This window comes from Lethenteron reissneri, chromosome 19, assembly GCF_015708825.2.
Source record: "Lethenteron reissneri isolate LAM-NWPU_2019-01 chromosome 19, ASM1570882v1, whole genome shotgun sequence".
Lineage (NCBI taxonomy): Eukaryota > Metazoa > Chordata > Hyperoartia > Petromyzontiformes > Petromyzontidae > Lethenteron > Lethenteron reissneri.
Window position 1 is genome coordinate 10,654,259 of NC_083797.1, and position 18,802 is coordinate 10,673,060.

At 45.1% G+C, this 18,802-nt stretch overlaps 1 protein-coding gene across 4 annotated transcripts in view; it reads right to left on the reverse strand.

The window, feature by feature from the left end:
* Nucleotides 1-18,802, reverse strand: part of LOC133344246 (extracellular sulfatase Sulf-1-like) — a 173,126-nt gene that overhangs the window by 70,736 nt on the left and 83,588 nt on the right. For 2 of the 4 annotated variants that reach the window (XM_061554317.1, XM_061554316.1), the window contains exon 3: nt 13,397-13,470. The exons of the other annotated variants lie outside the window; for them this stretch is intronic. The gene's annotated coding sequence lies outside the window, so the exon portion shown is untranslated. The remainder of the gene's footprint in view (nt 1-13,396; nt 13,471-18,802) is intronic. 4 annotated transcript variants of the gene reach the window in all.

An 18,802-nucleotide genomic window follows, 5' to 3' on the forward strand; every position in this document is an offset into this window, starting at 1 on the left:
CCTCTACGGCCACGGATTTAAACCAGAAAAAAAAAATTAAACACGCGGAAATTATTTCACCTGCTTGCCCTTTCAGATATTATTGCTCAGCGGTGGAATGTCTGAGCGAGTTCCTGCCAGGGGAGTGTGTTTGTTGGGCCACCTCGCTTGCCTCTGCAGGTGTCTCGCGAGGAGCGTTGGCATCGCGTGCCCCTGCGGTCTGTGTGGAGGAGTTATGCGCTCAGATTCCGAGCGGGTATCTGGCAAATGACAACGGCGAGCGCTTGTGCACGCGGGGGCTACGAGGACAGGTGGGAGGGGGAATAAATGTGGCGAAAAAAGAGTGGTGCTGCTTAGAACAACAGGGAGAGAAACGTTACGCGTAGCGAGGAACGTTTCGCGCGGCAGGAGAAGAGGCACGGCAAATATTTGACTTTCGAACGTCCGTCCACCAGTTGCTTCATTCATCCCGCTCCAAATTCAACCGGCGGCGGAATGTGCGAGCGAATTGGCAGTCGCTGTCATTAACATTCAAAGTTATGAGCATTCGTCACGTGTTGCATTATGCAATGTTCAAGCATCGATCTGAGCAATGGAAAACAACAAGACAGTAATGGCTTCTTTTCTTTCCTGGGAATTGAGAAGGATGCAGAACTCTGAAATATTTCATATTGCACACGACTGTGTTGTGCATATTTTCCATTAGCGGATGCTGAACAGCGCCAAGCACAAGAAGCGGTGGCCTTTGTGGTCCAGACTGGTTAAGTTTGTCACAGGTACGACGGATCAGCAGATGTGCGGCAGGCCAGTTTTAATCGTGTTATTTGCAAGAGAACGACCGAGACGGCTTGACGTTGGTAAGGAGGACCGAGTCCGTCCGACAAAGCCCGCAGGGTGTCCATACCTACCACGCGTGTGTGCGTGCATGCGCGCATCGATGACCCCAATGCATTTCTGCGACGCTCGCTGGACGCAAGACACCTGGAAGGGCTTGCGCGAGCGTCTCCTCTGACAGACGGACGCCGCCCACCTTCATCGAAACTGTGCCGCGCGACCCCACGCCTCTCCTTGCGGCAGACATCTCCTCCACCTCCCACCAGCTCCCTGACTGAACCGCGACAGGACCACCACCACCGCACCCCCTTCCCCCGCCATCGGCACCGCTCGTATTATTTCAGCCGTCGCTTTAATGAACACCGTCACGGCCGACGTCGAGCGACGAGCAGCGCTCGCAGGTTGGCCTCTCTCGCCACACGCGGCAGGAGAGAGAGAGGAGCCAACGTAATTGATTTCGCGGAAGCAGCTATCACAACAGTTTTTACACCGAGAAGGCAGCCTCCACCACCCCCTCTCCCCGAACCCTCCACCCCCTCTCGCCAGAGAAGGCACATCGGAGTTGTTGTATCCTCTGTTTTGTTTCTGAGACACACACACACAATTCGGTGCGCAAGCGGAATGCCCCGGTGATTGACCGCTATTCGCTTAGCCGACACCAAACGCGATGATTGTCAATGCTATGAGACATCTCCTTTACCAGTGGCAAAATATAGTAATAGGTTTTTACCCTTTCAACTGGTACAAAAACTGACACCTTTATACAAGGCATCATGTTTGCAATAACCACAACACAAGCAGTCAAAATGAAAACAAAAAGAAACAACTCTGATTTAACAACTCTGATGATGATAATGAGATGCACTGTCCAGTGCATATCATGCATTTTGACTGCTTGTGTTGTGGTTATTGCAAACATGATGCCTTGTATAAAGGTGTCAGTTTTTGTACCAGTTGAAAGGGTAAAAACCTATTACTACGATTGTCAATGCGTCGCGCAGAGGAAGTAACGCGACGCACCAATTTTGCGCCGACTGCCCAAGGTATTTAAGTGAGCGGACCGTTTGTGTTTTTAGAGCAGCCGTCGACAGGTGTTGTTGCTCGCATTCATTAATGACGCTGCTCTGCATTCTCGATGCGGAATAATTGGTTCAGCAACAGAGCGTCTCTGTGTCGAGCTGCTGTGTATATGTATGTTGTTTGCCTATGTCGTACTCATGTCCGAGTATTCTGTCAACAATATTCGGTGACAACAAAGGTGTGTATTTGTATGTATATGTATATGCATACAATTACACACGTGTATATATAAATGTCAGCTGATGACTTTATGCTCTCTCTGATGCTCGTGAACGTTAACGACGCTGCGGTTATGCAGTGTAATATTTGTTCGTCGTATTTTTTTCCTTGAGAAATGTTGTTTTTTTCACGTAGAACCGTACTTGCAAGAGCGTGTTTAAAAATATAAATATACATGGTTTGTGTTGATGTTTTGTTTATTCAATCAACATTAGCCATGATCAATCTACTGCCGGATTAAGGCCTATCCAAGCTACTATCATCATCTCTCAAGAACCTGTGATGAAATAATAATAATCTCCTCTGCAGCAGTTGTTTTGTACACGTTTCATTCCCTTGGCGAATTTAATTAAATTCAAGGCTCTTCTGGAAATGTTATTTTATATATAAATGTATCCACGATGTCATTGCATTCGTTTGATGAGGCTTATTCAGCAGGAAACATGAATGCTCATCATTCTAGAAAAACGCGACACGAATATTCCACGTACGGTATGAACGAGATGGGCCGAGACGGAGTAGAAATGCCAAACTTGCAAGCCCATCAACGGTAAGGGGAAGTCATTTGGTGAACACTTTGTGTGAGGGCACAATAACCCAATGTTCTTTGCCCTCACGTGTTGAGTTCAATTTACTCCACACCCCAGGCCATATGGCGCTTGAAGCCAATGCCACAGGTAACCGACAAAATATAGCCCCTAATTAAACTCTACAAGCTACCGAAACTCCCTGCCCTTGGGACACGCAAAACACGGCTCCCCATTTCTTCGGCTTCATAATTCACGTTTAACCACTGCGATAACTGCGCGAGGCAATGAAACAACTGCGTTATTGTTCACCCCCCCCCCCCTACCTGTTGTGATAAATAACACTGGCGCACGTTGTTTCAGATCCTGTTTCAATAACCGCCGTCACTTGTCGGTGATTTTCGACAAAATGAATTGCGCTGACCGTGGCATCAGCAACGCAATGATTTACATTTGTGATGGCAGGAAGGGAGCGGATGGGGGGGGGGGCATGATGGACAACTTTAACGACGATAACAAAGCCGACACGTGACAATGGACAGCTCCCCAGTGCCAGGCAAGTGTTTTGAGCATCTGAAAATTCTGTCAGAATCTATTTTTTAAACATATATATATTTTAACCACCGTCGTCAGAGACGGCAGGTGGCCACGATTACCTTTCTGACACCCGCCCCTACTGGACATCTGTGAAAGAAGAGCTCTAGAAGCTCATCGAATTCCTCCAGTCTAAATAAAGATTCTGATTCTGAAACGCAGCGAACACATCTGATCATACGGCCGCCGCGGAGATAGAGCGATTCACACAGCTCGGATTCAGGTGCTTGGCGGATTATTACATTACGGGGCGGCGAGAGGTGGGGCGTCAGCTTGGGAAGGCCTTCATCTAGCAGTGGATTGAAACTGGCTGATGATAATGCTTCAGTGAATAACCGAGTGTGTATGTTATTGTTTGTATGAACTTCTTTAACACCGTACGTAGCCAACCGTGCTAATCAGAGGTGCGGGGGAAGGACAACAAACTAAACACAAAAAAATCAGTTGAGTATGCTTTGGAGTGTAGGTATACGTTATTTTCTCCAATTAAAACTAAAAGCACCCTAATTATAAAAAGGATATTTCCAGGGCAACCAGTTGATGTGTCCAAAAAATGTGAGCTCTTGTTCACACCTAATTAACTGTGTGAACATCTCTCTGAAAAAGTGGCACCTGTCACCAGAAAGTTAAGGGCAAGTCGGGTGTTGTGACATCACAGCCGACTCGACGTGACAGAGTTCAGGAGATAATATTGGCCTTCATTTATATGCCTTACGTGAACAAGGATACACTAATACAAACAAGGTCAAAGAGCCCCCGTATAGCCTTAACATACTTTTGGGACAAGTGCTGTTAGCGAGCGCCTATTGAAGGCCGGCACGGCACACGAGGGGGTGTGTGGCCAACACCACGCCCGACCACCTTTGTCTCCCTAGCGGCGATGTTTACATATCACACCAGGTACTTATGTGAGGCTGAGGTAACCTCGTGGAGGTCCAGGATCGGGTCAGATAATCGTCACTGTTGGTGGTTGTGAGCGGGGAATCGAACTCGGGTAGTTGGATTTTAGCGGAATGTGCTAACATCTTCGTCACCATATGTGTGCACATACACGTACACCAATTGATGAAATAACACGCGAAAAGCCAGACTAAGGTACCGTTAGGCTCATTATGAATCAATGATATTGAGTGCAGCTTATAGAGCCAAAACTAAGGCACTTTTAGGATTTTTATAAGTCAACATTAATACCTGAAACTAGAGAGGCTGTGATCTAAGTGGCATCGTGGTGTAAACCGACAAGTATTTTTTTTTTCAAGATTTGTGCTACAACTGCTGGATACTGCAGTTCAACACGTAGGCTTTCGCGACCAATATTATTCACAATAAATATTTTTGGGGTTTGATCGGGGGTTACATTTTATTGTTTTGGGTTAGAGGTGTAAATGTTGTGGGTTTTCTCTCCAACACACCGGTGTACTGAAGTAGTAACCAATTGATACCTTTTGTTTCACGTGACAAACCTTACTAATTGGCCGTGACGGGTGGTGGCGGGTTCAAAGACACATTGACACTTCTTCTTGGTTCTTTCGGTAAAGTCACGTAGAAGGGAAATAATAAAATAATAAAACATAATAAAATAATTTTCACGACGTTTCGGCCACAATGCAAGCAGCCATCCTCAGGTGAAGAACAGGTCTGTCGGAAAGACAGCGTCTGAATGAACACCACCAGGCTTGGCAGCGTATATTTAAGCTGGGTTGGAGGGGGAAGCGCGCCTTGACATTGACACTTACGCGATCCAACCCAAACTAAATAAATAAAACCTTCGTTATGATTGCACACGGTAGATTCGTTTTCGATGATGCCGTCGGGGCAGCCTACATACCTACAGCGTAGACCTGTGCAACAACATTAGCGCTTCGCTAATTTCCCAGCTGTAATAAGCGGGGGAGACTGGAGGGATCAAACCGTGAGCTGCGCGCGGGTGGAGCACTGACAACTCGGCCGCCTCCTCCAGCTGCGATCGTTTTGTCCTGCAGACGGTCTTCCTCTTTAAACTTTCGACGAGAGAGTTTCAAAACAGCTGCAAACAATTTCTGCACATTTTTTTCACCATCTCCTAGCTGTATGTCAAGTTTCTTTGAAAAGAATATATGTATAAAAAATAAGTATATAAATAAAATCCAACATCAGACACGCGAGGGACACTTTTCATAATGCATTAACGCACTTCACCTGTGCAGGCCCCCCAGCTACGGGGGATGGAAGAGAGTGCTCGCATTGAAGGAATGCACATTTTCAGCGCCCGCTTCCAAATTCCAAAACGAATTCGTCGCATCTGCGCGGGCGTGTTCGTCGGGTGTCAGACGGCAGGGCCTCTGCATCAGTGGTGGCACTGGACCCAAAGCGAACCAAGGCAATGCGCAGAGGGCCCCCAACAGCCAGCTCAAGGATTCATTGTCTTTGGGCTGTATGCCTTTCGGCGTCCTCTGGTCAAGCACCGTTACAGACGAGGCTCAAAAGAAAGCTGTCTCTGGTGTGCACCATTCAGTTTCAAGGACAATGCATATATTATCAGTGTGTTTTTTGTTTGCATTCTGACCACAAGCATTGTGGTTAATGCAGACATGATTCCTCGTAAAAAGGTTTCAGTTTTGTTGCCTAAAAAAGGGGAAAAACCCTATTCTAACAACACAAAAGTCTGGTTTGCATGACATATCAACCCCAATTAAAATGGTAATAAATGTAACGAGCTAATCAATACAAGAAACAAATTGTCTATTATGTCTATCTTGTTTGCATCTCTTAAGTTCTGAAATTATATATTTATATCTTCTGTTACCTTAATATGATTTTAACAGGGAAATAAGTTTCTGTTTAGGGCCCCCAATGGGCCAGCAAGGCCACTTATTTGCATCACAACGCAAAGCAGAGATATCTCCAAAATAAAATAAACTTCAGAATCAAAGCTGTAAAGTTAGTGTCAAGTGAATGTGTAACATCTCTGTTTATCAACTATTTGCACGCGTGTTTATCCTGGACATCCTCACACTGAGTCTCAACTCTCTTCGCAGTAGGAGACAATATTGCTGCTATTTTTTATATATTTCAGCATTGGAATGATCGGCCAATACCAATTACATTGTGTGGGTTTTTTTTTTGTTTTGCTATGGGAGGAAACTTGAGAGCCCGGAGGAAACCCAAGCAGAACAGGCGGAGAAAATACAAACTCCACATTGTTGGGAATCGAACCCAGGGCCCTTCTGTCTGTGAGACGCAAGTGTTTCCACTGTGCCACCCCGCAACCACACGTATGTATCAAACACAGTTTTGAGCTGCTAAAGAATGACGCACGTTCAAACGCGCGCACAAGTTGAAACAGTACTGCGAGCGAGAGGCGGGAAAGACAAGACGTGGGCTTGTTACTACAACAAACAACGAAGGCAGTAGTTGCATTGACGGCCTGCGGACTGCCACTGATGAGCGGTTATCTGAAACCTTGCTAAATTAACGTGCACTGAATGTCCAATGCTGGCACAAACACTCATCTCTTGTATGAGAACTGAACAAAACAGCGACGTGATTCACGCGAGTCACCCAGCAACAGCCGCGCTCTTGACTTCCCCTCAACCTCAGTGTCAGAATATCATATTACTTGGTTAACTTAATTCGACTTTTCCCAAAGTAATTTTCCTACCGCACATGAAATGAAATTCTAGAGGTGTGACCGCGTTGCCAGCAACCTCACGATCAATACCGCAGCCTCAGGGAAGTCACACGCTTGCCACGTATCTCATGGTGCACCCTAAATCGCATGTGCACACACACCGTGACAGATGGGGATACCTGATGCACAAGTTGGAAATTAAAACCTATCCAGTGTGCAACCGTGGTCATCCAGAACAGACCGTGCAACGGATATAACGACGCAATGCCCGATCCACAAACACGCCGGAGACATCACGGCGATCATACACTGCTCCCGGGCTCCTGACGCGGCCGTCTGGCTTGACCTCCTGAATGTGAAATTGTAGCCAATGCTGTGCGTCTACAGAAATATTTCGACGCTTCAGAAGATTTCCCTTCTTGTCAATTATTTTATTGGATTAAATTATGGCTGCTCTACAGTCAAAGCAATACTCACAATGGTGCCATTTAATTACCTGGGAAAACCTTAGTCTCAAGACTCCTCTTCTGGAGGGTATTGCATCTTGATGATTGGCAATGAGCAGTTTGCTACATGTGAGCGGAAATTGGGAGTACGCAAAGAAAACCCACGCATACGAGAGAGCAACATTCAAAAGTGCTACACAGATGGATCCAACAATCCACTGATTGACTGCCGTCTTCTGGCCACTTCACAGCTCGGTGAACAACTCTGATATGTTCACAGTACTGTAAATGTGCTTTGCATGAACGCACTCTACCAGCCATAACAAACTATTTTCATCTTTATTGTCTATTCATCTTGCGATATTTGCTGGAGAACTAACCCACGCAAATACCTGCCGATAATTGATGTGGAACACGTTTGAAATGGATTGCGTATGACATGTGTTTGGTTTTAGAGCCTCGTTTTGGCATTCAGCTGAAGGGGTCTTAAACTGGCATGGTTCACAAATATTTGAGCCAAAACACACAGCGATTCAAGTTGCCTAATATCTACGCTATTATTAGGCTCTTGACCATGACAAGCTCACAATAAAAATGTACTAAACACACCAATGTTGCAGTTTACAAATTCCTAACAGCTCTTAATAATAACTATCATCATAATAACGTTAATTGCTTACCCAGAAGAGCTGCAGAGTCACCAAGCCCATTTCTTTCAGGAGGGTCCTGCATTGGGATGTGTGGCCAATTCCATTCATGAGCGTTTGGCCCATGTGACAAGAAAACCAGGCGCATAGAAAAGGGATTACACACTCGAGAATCCATACTGATTAATGCAATACAATTACTCTGCTGCTATTTCCTGGCCACTTTTGCAGCCAGTCGTTATGGGAACTCCGCAAAATATTTATTTGTGGAAAATACGTCAACGTGATATTTCGCGATTTCATTGAACATATCGTTAAATATACGCACAAACAATCGGTCGACAATTTTACATATTGTGTATCAACAAAGGTAAAGGTGCAGCCCTGCAACTTCTTTCTGGTGCCACTGCTGCCTTGGTTGTTTCTATGCAACGGTGGTGAATGAGAGCTCTCTTTGAAAATGTTTACAGTTTTCTTTAAAACCTTTTTCAGGAGATGTTTTAGCTTAAAAAACAATAATGATGCTTAATTATTCGTCATCCAGAAACAGTTTTTTCTTGGGGGGGGGGGGGGGGATAATTCCCAGAATTACCCTTCAATGAATCATATTAAATGCGCACATTAAATTACCTAAATGAGCGCGGGGGAATTAATTAGGCCAGCCGCCGACGCAATTACGTCTAATCGGTTACCATAATATTCCTGTCCTCTTCCGGGCTCTCGTTGTTGTGGTTTTTTTTCTTCAGACGGCCCGTGTTTGCCCTGGCGCTCTCGACTGTTACGCGGTCGCTGAGAAACGCGCGGAATTCCAGGGCCAGGCTCACAAACAACGGGACGAGTTGGGCGACGTTTGAGCGTCACCACTCATCGTACCATCGCTCATCGTACCATCGCTCATCGTGGAAGAGAAGATATCGGTCAATGAACAATGAGGCAGGGCTCGTCCGCTGTTTACAGCCCTGAGGCAGGCAAGGAATATCCACAATCCTACGGCGGGGACGAGTCTTTCCATAGGACAGCCACTGTTGACTTCCTCACCAAGTGGTCATCATTCTTCATCATGGGACCTCCTTTGCGAGTACCGAAATATACTAATAGAGTTTTTCCCCTTTTTTCTGGCAACAAAACTGATACCTTTTGAAAGGAATCATGCTTACATTAACCACAATACTTGCAGTCAAATGAAAAAAAAATACTCTGATAATTTATGCATTGTCTTTGAAACTGATTGGTCCACACCAGAGACAGCTTTCTTTTGAGCCTCGTCTCATATGGTGTTCGACCAGATGACGCCAAAAGGTGCCAAAAGGCGCATTTGACTGCAAGTATTGTGGTTAATGTAAGCATGATTCCTTGCAAAAGGTATCAGTTTTGTTGCCAGAAAAAAGGGGAAAACCCCTATTAGTATGGTCATCATTGTCGACCCCCGAACGATGATGGGCTACGTGAACCCCTGGCCAGGATTTGAACTCACAACGTTCCGATTGCTAGCGCATTGCTCTACTGCTGCGCGACATCACCGGTTAGATGCGAGAGTAGAATTAATTGATTAAAATGAATAACTGTACTCGCCGTACAATCATTGACTCACCTGTGCAAGAAACAACTGAGTTTAAACTCCCCCTAGCCGTTACCATGGCAGTGAGACTTGCAGTTCCATGTATGGATGCACATAAAAAAAAAACTCATCTCGCATAAGGAGTTTGTATATAATATTGCTACACGTGTTAACCAGGTTAGATAACTTAAATGGATTGCTCTTGTCAGAAAAATGTGGTTATCCAGTAGCATTTTGCTTGCATGTAAGTATGTATGTATTTCGAACTTCTTTCGCAAAGTGCAGGAGCCAACCGTGCTCATCGGAGGTGCGGTGAGAAAGAAATGAATTTTCAATCTCGATTATTTAAAAGTGCACAGCTCCAGTAGCTTCCCAACATCAGAAGGAAGAGCTTTCCAGACGGCCGTAGAAGTGCATCTGAAGGTGCGCGATGCGGTGACCGTCTTTGTTTCATTGCTGCCAAAAGCCGCCCGTGAAAATGTTTTATTTCTTCTTGGTTCTTTCGATAAAGTCACGTAGAAGGGAAGTAATAAAATAATAAAAATAAAACGTAATAAAATAATTCTCACGATGAATGTGTTATTTGCTAAATAAACCCGACTACTGACGAGACTCAAAAGGTTAAAACTGGTCTAGGATTTGCTTTCTTCAACAAAGGCTGCTGCACAGCATTGAAGTGGAGAGTCAATAGGCCGATAGACAAAACACATTTGTATTCACATGTAGGGATACAGAGCAGAATTCAAATTTTTGATATATTTATAGTTTTTATACAAAAATATATTCTATAGGATCATACCAGTATAGGTTCAACGTGATCCCGCAAGCGTGAAACAAAAAAAATGTATTCACGAATCGATCCCATTACTCTCAACTACAACTGAATTAATATCATTGCCGTGGGGTGAATCGTGAAAAAAAGAAATGTATTAGTCATAGAGCACACACGTTTTCCATCTTTTGAAGGTTTAACACTTACGATGCGCTATTTTTAATATCCGAATGTGCAAAGTGTTAGTGTGTGGCAGCGGCACGCGGCACTAACGCCGCGCAGCTATAAACATGAGCGTTAGGTTTGCTTGCCGAGCACGGCACATCGCTGCGCCAGCTCAACGGATTTTGGCCAACGTTTCAAAGCAGGAATAGCAGAGGAGCAGCTGCCAGCGGTTCGCGCTCGTTACTTGGGGTCTCAAACCATTAGTTCGCAAATCTCTGGGCTTGCACCCTCCATTGGCCTTACGATTGAGAGATTGGTAAACCTGAAATGTTACCCCAAGGTTATAGTGGGTGGGTGGGTGAGTGAGTGGGTGAGTGAGTGGGTGGGTGAATGAGTGGATGAGTGGGTGGATGAGTGGGTGGGTGGGTGGATGAGTGGGTGGGTGGGTGGATGAGTGGGTGGGTGGGTGGATGAGTGGGTGGGTGGGTGGGTGAGTGGGTGAGTGGGAGGGTGAGTGGGTGGGTGGGTGGGTGAGTGGGTGAGTGGGAGGGTGAGTGGGTGAGTGGGAGGGTGAGTGGGTGAGTGGGAGGGTGAGTGGGTGGGTGAGTGGGTGAGTGGGTGAGTGAGTGGTTGAGTGGGTGAGTGAGTGGGTGAGTGAGTGGGTGGGTGGGTGGATGAGTGGGTGGGTGGGTGGATGAGTGAGTGGGTGGGTGGATGAGTGGGTGGATGGGTGGGTGGACGGACCGTCTTTAGAGAGCCGTGGCGTTATATTTATTCGCCACACGTTCTACACAAGGCCACACGTACACCTGGCAACGTGAGTTCCCCGTGTTCTACATTTGTACCAGTACATACACGGCAAACTCGACACACAAACAAATTAATTCATGACAACATATATTCACTTAGGCACAGCCGAAACAAAGGCGAATGGCATCTTAGAAAGTCATCCAAACAATTTAAAGAGTAGTTACAATCATTTACACCTCTCTATTAATCTACTACTGGATGAAGGCGTTCCCGCACTCTTATGTCGGGAGTGGGGGGGGGGTGACTATACTTCACCATACTGGTCAGTGTGGGTTGGTGAAAGTGAGAACCAGGATCGGTTCAGATATCACTGGCCACTGATGTTAGCCGTGTAGTTTGGAATCAAACTCAGGTGGCTGGGCTCATAGCACAGTGCGCACAGCACTCCACCAACGCTGACACAAAACAAACTGTCAAAAATATCATGTCTTCTCAATCGCGTTTTATAACTGCGTATTTTTTTTTATTCAACAAGATTGCCGATGCAAGGAAACGTAAAATGTGAAAAATAAAGAAAAATGCTTCAGATAATAGAAATACACGGGATAGCGACCATTACTAAGGCTGGCAAACGCGCAAAATTGTGGGTTGTTTGGCCAGCACTATGCCAGCCTGCCTTTGTCTCCCCCGTGCCAATGTTTATGCACCACACTAGGTGCTCATTAAGGTTGAATCGAACGACAGAGACCCAGGACAAGTTTAGATGCTCATCACCGGTGTTGGTCGTGAGCTGGAATCGAACTCGGGTCGCCGGGCTCATAGCAAAGTGCCACAACCAGGTTCTGGACCTCCACCTGGACAATTCAGCCATAAACAAGTACCTGTGCTTTGTGTAAACATCAGCATTAGGGGAGACAAGTACCTGTGCTTTGTGTAAACATCAGCATTAGGGGAGACAAGTACCTGTGCTTTGTGTAAACATCAGCATTAGGGGAGACAAAGGCGGCTGGACGCGGTGCTGGCCACCCACTTGACCGTTTGCCATGCTGGCCTCCATAGAGGTGCTCACTAATAGTACTTGCCCCAAGTCTTTTAAGGCTACATGGGGAACCTTTGTCTTTGGAGTGGTGGCACAATGACTCGCAAAAGCCTTATTAGGTTGTCGCCAACGGTGCTTGCCGTCGCGGTATATAATGATGTACGTGGGATACAATATACGTCGTATTGGTGTGTGTGGAATGCAGGTAATGACTTGAAAATGGGTTATTAAAAATGCACAGATGTGCACTTTATTCTTTTGAACTTATCAATTTTTGTAATAAATTCAATGCACTTATTCTATTACACGATTAGGGAATACGGATCAGTTTCAAAATAATCAGTGCTCGTTAAAACACAACTTTCAACGGCCACAAATGTGGACGCATTATTTACTAATTTGGTCGAGTGGTGGCTGATAAAGATCGGTTCGTTTAAAAATTTGTGTTTTTAATTTATCCAACTGCCAGAACTTAAACCCCCATAATGAGTTCCATGCAAAACCAAAAGGTCGAGAGAGAATAAAACATGTTGTCTACTGTCAACGCAATTACAACATTATCACCAAATGGCAAAAAGAAAAATATATAATTCCTCATTATAAACTCTCATTAATGTTCTTTGCATCATTAACAACGGAGGCCAATTAATCACAGGGCCACGATTCCAATGAAAAAGGCCCCATGGCGCTTTACTTGCCACTCGTGGTTGACTTCGTGAGATAGCACACGTAGACCCCCGGACGTTTGGCCTCTGCGGTGGCTCGGAGATGTTATCTACCTCGCCTGGTATGCAGGAGGTCGGGGTTCGATGCCGACCCTGACGCCTGCTGTATATTTCGCATTAGCACGTTCTCCTTGTGATCACGTGGATTTTTCTCCGGGTCCTCCGGTTTTTTCCTCCAAAGTCATAATCAACGTGCGTTTAGAGTATTTGGCTGCTGTAATTTCCTGCATAATAAGGTATCATTTGTGGCCAGGTCGCTTCTGAAAGAGCTATACAGCTGAGTAGGCTTTACCTGGTAAAATAAAAATGTTTTTATAGTTTAGTTGTGGAAAAAAAAGGGGAAAACGCATTGACAATGCACTGAGGCCAAATCTAAAAATGTCAGAACCAAACTATATATTTTTAACCATTAAAAGTCACGCAACACGATATTTATGCATTCACAAATTACGCTGCGTGGATTTCGGTTTTTCTTTGTTTCGTGTGCGGTGCTGTCCACAACCTTGACTGTGAGATTGAAGAAGACTGGTGAAAAAAAATAAAGACACGAGTCAGGAAAACAACATCGTATCACCAATGTGTGTATGGTTGGCAATTTCACGAAAAAATAACGCATCGCTGCATGCTGGTGCGCTGGATGCTGGCTACTTCTCCGATTGCTTAAAGTCAGCCTGGAATAGATATGGGATGATCGCGAACAGAAAATTGCGTTCGCTTAATCCAGAGCATATCTGGCCAACATCACAATATGACAGTTTAATCCTGGTGCCGTTTTCTTTTTGGTAATTCTGTCTGCAGAAAGTTTCAATTTGTGGCTTGGTCGGCTTAAAAATACAATAAAAATTGCCTTTTAGAAATTCCACGATGCCTGCCATTCACACTGCGAGTGCCAACATTTAAGAGAGCGCCAGATTGCCAAACCGCTGCTCAACTTCCCATTATTTATCTCACTCGCTCTCAATTCTTTTTTTAGAATTCAATCTCCCTCTCATCACCTCTCCTACCCTCGTCGCACACCCTCTCCATATCCCATCCCCTTCCCTCTTGCCGCCTCAATGTTTCTCCCACTATAGATGCCTCTTTCGCTCTCAATAAGTCCTCGCGGAATTATTCGCTTTTCATTTCCCCACGTCTGCATTCATATTGCTCTCCTGAATCCTCTGTCACCACTCCCCCCTTCCCACACGCCACCTCTCTTGAGCAGGGCACATGGATTAAATTTGTGGTCAACAAACATGCCCAGCAGGCAGGGCAAGCGATGGCGAAATAGCAGCTCCAGCGACTGAATTTAATCATCTCCCCCAAAGTTAAACCAGCTTTGGTTCTGAGTGCACACCATATCCACGCTAAGAATTCCACGTTAATTACTCTCCCTCTTGTTTTAATAAGGGTCACCATTATACAATTTCCTCCCAGCCAATCAGGATAGATGGTGGTCAGACAGCAGAGACAATCCAGAATTTTTTTGTTTATTCTTCAGTGGAATCTTAAGAAATAAAATCATACTTTAAAAGATGCATTAAATAGACACTATCTTGGAGCTACACTCACGAAGACTGATACTTAAATTGTCAACACAGCCAATCATCAGGTTGGGTGCGGTGGGATAAAGTGTGCATTCTCCCACCTAGAGTGGAAGAGTAGGCCAACATACCCTCTTGAGGGGCTCTCTAGTGGCGTCCCTTCTGCCAACAGTGGCATAAACAAACTATGCATATATTTTTATGAACTAGAAACAAGTTTTATTTTACCACGTAAAGCCCACTGAGCTATAAGGTCTTTTTCAGAAACGACCTGGCCACAATGATAGCTCAACAAATTGGCTTATCGTGTGGAAAATTATAGCAGCCAAATACTCTAAGCGCACGTTTCTAAACTTGGAGGGAAAAACTGGAGGACCCAGAGAAGAATCCACGTGACCATGAGGAGAGAGACACGCAAACTCCAAATATACAGACGTCAGGGTCGAACCCACGACCCTCCTGTATACCAGGCGAGGTAGTTAACATCCCGCCACAAGCAACTGCAAGGCTCCACCTTTACCTTTGACAACATTATCCATCTTATAGACTCACCCCACCACCATTTCGGCTCCACTACTCACTCCATTTAAGCAGGGAGACACTTTTATCCAGTTTTCCAACTTCGCATTTACCTAGTGTGAATGGCCTTGTTGTGACACTCGGTGCAAAGTTTCCAAATGTCAATTGCATTTGCTGGTGCCAATTTGGACGATGGCCATGAGCGACTGCGTTTTTATTGCAGAGCTGTTTGTTTGGGTCTTGGGCACGGTGCGTGACAGAACGCGGACGGAAATAAAAGCCTCGTCGCCTGCTCATTCACCATTTCTCAGCGCCAAATACAACAGAGCCAAAACGCATAATTTCTGAAAGAAATCACCCAATAAGCGAGCTCATTGCCACAGCAAGGCGCCCATTCACACAGACTCTCAAGCAACCTCATTAATAACTCTTTTACAGTTTATAGCGGTCACGAAAAATACCCTTAACGGCTCAATGAAAACGCCACCAACAAAGACGCTTGCTTTACTGTAAATGTGCTGTGAGCGTAAAAGAAAAACGTTTCAGTGAAGAGTCTCAATGACTTCGTAATTCTAATGAGGCTGCTGTGTGCGGCCCCTTAAATCATACAAAACGAAGTCCACAGAAATAAAGAGGCATTACCCGAGTTCCGTGTTCAGGAGAAGTTTTTACACGGGTGTAAAAATGAGTTAAGTTTACCGACACGCGCAATGATTGCCAACAACACGATCAATGTATGCAATTTGAACAAAACTAAAATGTGAGAAAGTCACTGTTATTACACTGCCTGTTAAAGCCCAAGACGCGATGAAAATCCTGAATGTATCGCTATTCTGAATGAGTTACAGCGACAAGCATAATCGTATATATATATACAATTACATATACACCGAATTCTGGGGATTATAACACACTTTTTTTCCCTTCATTAGAAAAAACGTTATAGGTGCATGTTTGCCGGGTGTCAATGCATTTGTGTTGGGGGAGCGGTAGTGTAGCGGTTAGCGCGCTGCGCTACAACCCTGCGACCCGAGTTCGATTCCCGCTCACGGCCAACACTAGGTGTCAATTATTAAACCGGTCATGGGTCTCCCCTAGGTCGACTCAGCCTTAAATGAGTACCTGGTGCAGTGTGTAAACATCGCCACTGGGGGGGCAAAGCGGCAGGGAGTGGTGCTGGAAACCCACCCTCGTGTTTCATGCCAGCCTTCATAGGGGCTCACTAACCGCACCTGCCCCAACAGCCTGTTAAGTCTGTACGGGGGATCTTTATCTTTGTTGCGTTGGAAATACTTTATTGACACCAGGGTCAAATTTGGGGTGCGTCTTACTTTCTGGAGTGTCATATGTATGTGTGTATGTTGAACTTCTTTTGCACCATACGTAGCCAACCGTGCTAATTCGAGGAGTATGAACTCTATCGACATCGAAAAACACCACCACGCATGCAAATAACCGTCTAAATAGTACCCATTCCTTGACTCTGCCATTAAAGTTAATGTCTTTAACAGGCACAAAAGGAACCCAAAAAGCACGTATACATCAAATAAACAATCCACCTTCACATGACCCGTATGTACATATAGCAACAGATGTAAATAATAATAATGATGATTGTTTTCAGCCCTTTGCCAATCGACTGTTTAGTTGAAGGCAACCCAACTCTGGATCAGTGACGGTGTTTGTTTGACCGTACCTCAGTGCGGATTTGTAAACGAAGGGCCTAAGGTGACCAGCTGAAATATCACTCGAAAATTGTGTTAGCCATGGGACAGGACTCAAGTGCGCAGGTTCACAGCGCAGTGTGCCAACCACCGTGCCAGCACTCTACACCAAAGCCCTAACCTCTAATGGGAGACTTTCCTTGCTACGTTTTGGGGCGAGCCTCATACGTGGACACAAGACTCATTGGGAGAGAATCTTTTCACACTGGGGTGAGACCACAGAGGACACATCAGGGTCAGTGCTAAGAGGGCATGAAGTGACCTGGTAAAACAATTAAATGCACTTTGCTGTTTTAGAATGTTTCAGTCATCGCTATGTCATCATGTCTGTATTTGGTTATTGAGAGTGTTGTTTGTATTGTTTGGACTTTTAGAGTACGTTGTAATCATGATGTTTTCTGAGAATCACAACGGCGGTTTGTTGTAAGTCAAATAATAGGGCTAACGATAACACAAAGACACAGACCAACACACAGGTCGCCGCATTTATGATCAAACATAGGAAGCTGGACATTTACTGAAACCCATATCGGTTGACTCAGACTTACATCCCTCCCTTATTGATAAAAATAAGCACCACTTGGTTTGAAGTCAACAGTGTCTATCCTATGGATATGCTGGCTCATGCCATGGGATTATGGACTTACTACCACGAGCTCAGGACTAAATATTAAAAGAAGTGCTGAACCACTGCATAATTGAGCAGGCAGAGGCTTTGACTTTATTCATCTAGTCCAATTTATTTGACTCTTCAAATATCCGACGCTTCTTTCCACCCAGAGAGAGGACGTGAAAATTAATTATTTATATGTTGCTCACTCAAGGTTAAAAAACAAACAATTACTGCACTTCGTTCAACGTGTTAGTGTGCGTTCTGTTATGCACACTGCATACATACAAACACACACTACTCCCACAATTCACAGGGCGTGCGGTCATTCTTGCAGCGGCGCTTTGTCTGTGTAACTGCCTGTAACGTCACATGCCAGGTGTGCTTAATATCGGCGCTGAATGCGGCTACCGGCGGTTTTACCTTCACGATTCAAATAAATAACACTTAAAGCAGGTAGGCAGGCAGGCACGCATGCAAGTGCACAGCAAAGTTCGTGATGCCTGTCGCAATTTTGCCCGATCGAGTTGGCAGCGCAAATTTGCGGGTTCAGGAACTCGCGCAGTCGCTCCCCTGCCTGGCCGAGGGAGGAGTGGTGCGGTGGCAAGATGTTAACGCCCTCACCGAGTATGCTGGAGATCGTTGGTTCGATTCCCAGCCTGACGCCTGCTGTATAATTGGAGTTTGCACGTCTCTTTCACAGTGGTCGCGTGGATTTTTCTCCGGATCCTCCAGTTGTTCCCTCATCATTTATCAACATGCGCTGAGAGCATTTGGCTGCTATACATTTTGCACGTGATAAGCCACGTTCTTGAGCTATCATTTGTGGCCAGATCGCTTCTGAAAAAGAGCTATAGAGCTCAGCGTGCCTTACCTGGTAAAATAAAAAGTTTAGCTTAAATTTCGATTTAAAGCTTTCGTGACTGCAGGGATTCATCTTCTTGGTTCTTTCGGTAAAGTCACGTAGAAGGGAAATAATAAAATAATAAAAATAAAACATAATAAAATACAATTCTCACGACGTTTCGGCCACAACGCAAGCAGACGTCCTCAGATGAAAGAAAAAAAACGCCACTTTTTTCAAAAAAATTATTGCTGTGGTTTTCACACCTGATGATGATTGCTTGTGTTGCAATCGAAACGTCGTGAGAATTTTATTGTTTTATTTTTATTCTTTTATTATTTCCCTTCTACGTGACTTTACAGAAAGAAGCAAGAATATTATTCACGATTGCGAGGGCTTCAAAGTGAGACGATGCCACATCAGGCTCTCTCGATCTAAACGTTAACCCTTTGAGCGGCTCCCCTACCCCGTCGACGAACAAGGAAAGGGTCCAACAGAGTTCACAACTCGTCAGTAGAAAAACATGAATCAAGACAGACCCTCTCCCGGGGAATCTGAGGTCACATTCCCCTAAGAAATGGTAAATTATGGCATATTAGCCTCCTCCTTTCAAGCGGTTTAAAATCCATGCTTTTGG